Source organism: Hippopotamus amphibius, chromosome 1 (genome assembly GCF_030028045.1).
Source record: "Hippopotamus amphibius kiboko isolate mHipAmp2 chromosome 1, mHipAmp2.hap2, whole genome shotgun sequence".
NCBI classification, from domain to species: domain Eukaryota; kingdom Metazoa; phylum Chordata; class Mammalia; order Artiodactyla; family Hippopotamidae; genus Hippopotamus; species Hippopotamus amphibius.
In genome coordinates, this window is record NC_080186.1 from 225,048,343 (window position 1) to 225,054,342 (window position 6,000).

The following is a 6,000-nucleotide window of genomic DNA, read 5'->3' on the forward strand; positions in this document are numbered from 1 at the left end:
TGTGGAGCATGGGCTCTAGGCACTCAGGCTCAGCAGTTGTGGCACGAGGGCTCAGTAGTTGTAGCTCATGGGCTCTAGAGTGCAGCCTCAGCAGCTGGGGTGCACAGGCTTTGTTGCTCTGTGGCATGTGGGATCTTCCCGGCCCAGGGATCAAACCCATGTCCCCTGCGTTGGCAGGCGATTCTTAACCACTGTGCCACCAGGAAGTCCCCTTTCAGGTTTGATTTTAAATTTTGTTAGGCAGGACCAGAGCAGACTTGAAGACTAAACTGATGATTCTCTTCTTGTTGCAGGAAAATGGGGCACAAGAGGATGGTCATGTCCCAGGTCTCCGGTGAGTCCATGGGACAGGCTGCCAAGTGAAGGTCCTTGGCCTCTCACAGGAAAGAATTCAAGAGTGAGCCATAGTAAAGTGACAGCAGATTTATTTAGAGAGATATCTGTTTATTTAGACAGAATGCGGTCCGTCTCAAAAGGCAAGAGCAGGCCTGGGAGCATGGGGTCATCTCAGAAGGTGAAAGTGACCCCACAATAGGTGGTGGTTAGTTTTTATGGTCTGGGTAATTTCACAGGCTAATAAGTGGGAGGATTATTCCAACTATTTGGGGAAGGGGCAGGGATTTCCAGGAATTGGGCCATTGTCCCCTTTTTGCCCTTTTATGGTCAGTCTCTGAACTGTCATGGTGCCTGTGGGTGTGTCATTTAGCATGCTGATTTATTACAATGAGCAAATAATGAGGCTCAAGGTCTACTGGAAGTCAAATCTTCTGCCATCTTGGGCCTAGTGGGTTCTAACCAGTTTTTATTGTAACCTCAACGGCTGTGTCATTCTTTTAAAGGCTGTGCCCTGCTCCCTTCTCTCCTGTCTCATTCTGAATACTCTGCTGGATACCTTGTGAATTACAAGGCTTACTATTATGAGAGGTGGAAACAAACTATTCCAGGTCTTGTGATGGCTCCAAGAAGTGTTCCCTCTGATCCTTTTAGGTGGTTCTTTTCCTGGCTTCCAGTAGTTTCCTTACTGGCATGTACTGATCACTACTTAGCTGAAGGCTCAAGGAGACCCTCCTGTGATCCAGATCTTGAACCAACTCTCTCTCTACACACCGCCCCCTCACCCCCCAAGCACTCTTCTCTCTAGTACTCTGTCCTGCTCTCTCTATCCACCATGGCTTCCCTGGACTCCCAGCTCTGTCTTCTCAACTCAGGGAGACCACTGGGCTGCACCTGGGCTGCCCCTCCGCATGCTGCAGTCTGGAAACCCTCTCCAGGTAGCAAGCTGGGCAATCACAGGCTCACCTCCTCTGTTTCCCCTCTCTCAAGGTGCACTGTCCTGTGCTACCTGATATCCACGTTCAAAACCCATTGCCTCTGTAGTTTGTGTGTTTTTCTTTTTCAGGCAAGAGGGTAAATCTGATCTCTGTCAAGTCAATTTAGCTGGACTTGGCCAGGGGATTAGACCTGATCCAAGCTTGCCAGTTGGGTTCTCACTCCTGGAACTAAGATTCTGCCATGTGGACAGTGTGGACTAAGAATGCCACCTGCCATATCAGTAACAAAGGAGGTAGCCATCAAGCCATCAGCCATTTCAGCCACCCACGATGGTGAGCCCGGAGGGAACTCAGGATGCCTGCCATCAAGCGGTCAGCCACTGCAGTCACCCACAAGGGTGCACCCTGAGGAGCCTCAGGATGGAAAAAACAGGTACTGGCCCTAGATAGCTGAGGCGCATATCAGAGGAATGATTTCAATGAGTCCAGACCTTTGCATCTTCCCGTACATAGAAAAGTGCTAAATTCATGAACTTGAGATGTCTGGTTTTCTTAAATTAACAGTAATCTTTTGATTTTCCAACTACCTGGTTTTTGTTACAAAACTCCTATCTATCCTGGCCCCTTGCCTCTTCGGAGCAGTCCCTCAGAGCCATCTGAGAGTCCTGTCTTCTGGGCTTGAAGTCCTCAGAAAATCCGCTGAATAAAACATAACTCTCAACTTTTAGGTTGTGCATTTTTTTTCAGGTGACAACAGGAAGCCACAAGAAGCTAGTGTACAGGAAAGAGAAAAATGAAACAAAGAGGAGAATCAGAGAAAGGTGGAGGGAGTGCTGATGGCTTTGCAATTCTTTCCTGAGACCCATGGCATTCCGACCATTGGGTTTTTTGTTTTGTTTTTGTTTTTATTCCTTAACATCCTGTTTTCTGGCTAAAGTGTACTTAAGTTGGATTCGACTACCTGCTAGAACCGAAGGGTTCTAATTCAAACAGCACATCTTCAGGCACAAGTGAGGGGAGCGGGTAGTTGGAGAGGAAAAACTGAAGCTCTTTAATCAATGGAACATGTTCCCTTGGAAAGGGGAATGATAGGCAGCACAAGTGGGCTTTTCTTCTTGTTGTGTGAGAGGAAAAGAAATTTTCAGATGGAAAGGAGGGAAGTTTTTCTGGGCAATGATATGGTCTCAATAAAACATATTGAGTTGGCCAGAAAGTTCGTTCAGGTTACCCGAACGAACTTTTTGGCCAATCCAATACAAACATCTTGGCAGATGAGACAACAAGGTGGAATTTGGGTGCTTGAGAGAAGTTGAGAGAAGGGAAAAGACTGAGAGTAAACACTGGGAAACATCCTGGGTGACAGACAAAGTGGAACAAAAGGATTGGGTGCCTCGTTGAGGGCCCCGGTCATGGTTAGAAATCATAGCTTGCCAGTGGAACCTGTTCGTTGGTTCATATGATTTTCTCCAACAATGCATGTTCAGTAGTCCAGGAACAGGAGCAGAGAAACGGGAAGCAGGATTTGTCAGGATGATTCTCTAGCCCATTACTGCCTCTGCAATCATGGCAGGGCCTTAGCCTTTTCCAAGCCCCAAATACACACAAGAACACACAGAGGAAGGCGTGCCCACAGCTGCGGGTCTCTACCAAGCTTAGAGCACCTTGAGGCCTCTGATGTTCAAGCAAACAAAAAAGCCTTTTAATACCTGAGGCTCAAGGGCGGTGTTAAGCCTGTGCCTTTCAACAAGACCAGTTTGGGAGATGCCTATTCCTTGCTTGACTTGCCTGCTGTGTGATGCCATGTGAACGGGTCCCCAGCTCTCTGCCTCCAGGCAGGGGGACCTCTGGCAGGGAGTAGGGGTGGGGCTGGCTCCGCATCCAGGATAGCCATACATCACATCTTTTATTTTTTGATATCTCACTGCTTCTCAACCAAGCTGGTACTCCCCACTCCCCTTTCAGGAGCCTTTAGGAAATATTCTGGAAATAAGGAGACATTTGGTTGTCATGATGACTGTGAACTCTACTGGCAAGGAGGGCTGTGGGCCAGCAACGCGAGACATCCTGACAACCTGCGAACGTACAGAAAAATGAAGAACTGGCTGTGACTTTCACGGAGATGAAAACCCTGTTTATAATTACCTGCCCTTAGCATCTGTTCCTGTGTGACAAATGAATACCACGTATTTCTTGAATTTTCCAGGAATGTAACTACCATGTAAATTGAAGGAAGATTGTTGTTTGTTTTGTTTGGAACTTTACCAAGTGTTTTTCACTCTTTCAGAAAATCACGTACCAACAGTAATGGTGCTCAAAATTTTGTATTTGAGTTGCCAATACCGTGCGCTGTGTCAGCCCGCATTTGTACTGTCATACTTCGAGCCACTGCTCGCCCGGTATTGGCATAAACATCACGTCTTTTGGTATAGCTGTGCTTGAGCATTTACAAATGCAAATACATATTTTATTGTAAATTACATTCCATTTATTTCTTCTTTACATTATAATAAAGGCATTACATATAATTAGTATGCTAGTTTGCTAGGGGCACCATAATTAAGCACCACAGATTGGGGGCTTTAAACAAGAGAGAAATAATTTTCTCACAGTTGTGGAGGTCTCAGATCAAGGTATCTATGGGGTTGTTTTCTTCTGAGGGCTGTGAGGTTCAAACCTGTCCCTGTGTCTTCGCATTGTCTTCCCTCCATATGTATCTGGCTCCCCTCCTGAAGAAGCTATGGAGGGCAGACGCAGAAGCCAAATTTAGAATTCACAATCTGATGCAGAAGAAAGTGTCAGATTTCATCCAGAACCGGAACATACCTGGTGAACGTTCTGGCCCATGAAAAAGCTAAAAGGGCTGTGGCTGATGGTCCAGTAGACATGGCTGATTTACATCCTTCTCCTTTGGGATGAGCATCACCACGGCAAGATGTTCAAAGAGTTTGTGCCCCTCATGTGAAGAATATGACTGAGCTGGTGCAGAGCTAGGAGATCCAGCTAATCACTGTCCAGACAACGGGCACTTTATTAGGAGGTGGTGGCTGTCACCAACAAGTGATACAGATGTCCCATCAAGAGCACGTCACACATATAACACACAGGACCTGAGGTGAGAGAAGATTCTTTCCCAGTGTCTAGGGGCCTCCATCTTCCTTTGGTCTCTAGGGTGGGGCTGAAATGAGACCAGCTTACTGTATCATGACACAGCCCAGAGACTGGTTTCTGCCCGTCCCCTTTCCCTGGAATTCTCAGGATGTGGAGAGAAGGAAACGAGTCTCTGCCTCATTGGAGGAGGCGGTTTGATTAGAGTTTCATTTGTCAATATGTTATTTTCTAATTTTTGAGGATTTTCTTTCACTGCAGTAACCTAAACTTAATCATTATTAACCTGCTTAATAGTCACTGTTTACACTGCCCTCCCCGCTCCAAGAAAAAGAAAAATGTTCTCATTTATTTAGCATTTACTATGACTGAGGAACTGTTATGAGGAGTTATTCATCCTTCCCCCTTCTCCAGCATTAAAGTGGAACTTGTGATTTGTGTTTTTGGGGTCTGGGGTAAGATGGGAGAGGCACTGTCCAGACTGTTAAGACTGGTGAGAATGGGGGATTCAGGGGCAGGTAGGTCTCAGAGAGTGGCAGAAGTCGGGTAGCCTCAGACATTTACATCGTTAGCTTTGTTTCATGGAATCAGTGCGTAGTTCCCAAGGATAAGGTTGATAATCAGTCTGCCAAGGCTCTGTCTGATTTCTATGGCTGGAGAAACTACTCTCAACCAGTATTCATTCAAAGATTCTGCCTCTCTCTTTCTGCTAGATTACGTGAGTTTGAGAATCAAGGACTGGGAATTGGCTCTGCTCCTCGGAGTACCTCGGGGAGGGACGCTCCTACAAGGAGAAATGATCATGTTTTCTATACACTGGGACATGAGGCTGCCTCTTGGCCATCTCAGATCCTTATGCCTCCTGGGGAACTTTTTCCTCGTTTTCCTCCTAGAATTAAGCGTTCATGTCCTTAACGTTGGTTGCAATTTCGAGTGCTGCTACCCATATTCAAACGTCTGTGGGAATCTCGCAGGTCAAGCCTAAGCCCGGTCACTGCACCAGTCCTGGCTATGGCAACAGCAGTGACAGCAACAGCTTTGTGGAGGTGGCATAGCTGTCCTCATTGGAAGCAGAGGGCCACATGGTGGCCTTAGCGCCAAGGCTTTTAGGGGCAGTAAATCACTCTGAGTTGATAAAGGCTAAAGAGAGCTTATCGGTTTGCAAAAATTAGCTGCCTCTCTGAATGCACCTATAAATAAATGCAGGTAATTTGGAAGATGGAAAGTGACCTGAAGCACTGAAATAGTGGGTGGCGCCGAAGCAAAGAAATACTATTAATTACTATTTATATGACATCATTTTACTCCCAGAATGGTTCAACTTGGGGAAACAGGCTAAGTTTCAAGCCTGGAACACTTTTAGTGACCACCAAGTTGGAGAGGAAAAAGATAACATTTTCACCATACTTATATAAGATTTTTTGGTAGGAGAATTATCTAGAAAATTTATCTAGAATCATAAGTTCTATGATTGATTTATTTTATAAAATTTTGAAAATTTGACCACCTCCTCCCATATTTTACCAGAAATAAAGTAATCTAAGAATGCTTAGTTTTTTAATGTAGAAAAACCAAATGTTTAAGCATATGTCACTCATGTTAGTTACGTTATGGCAATATTATG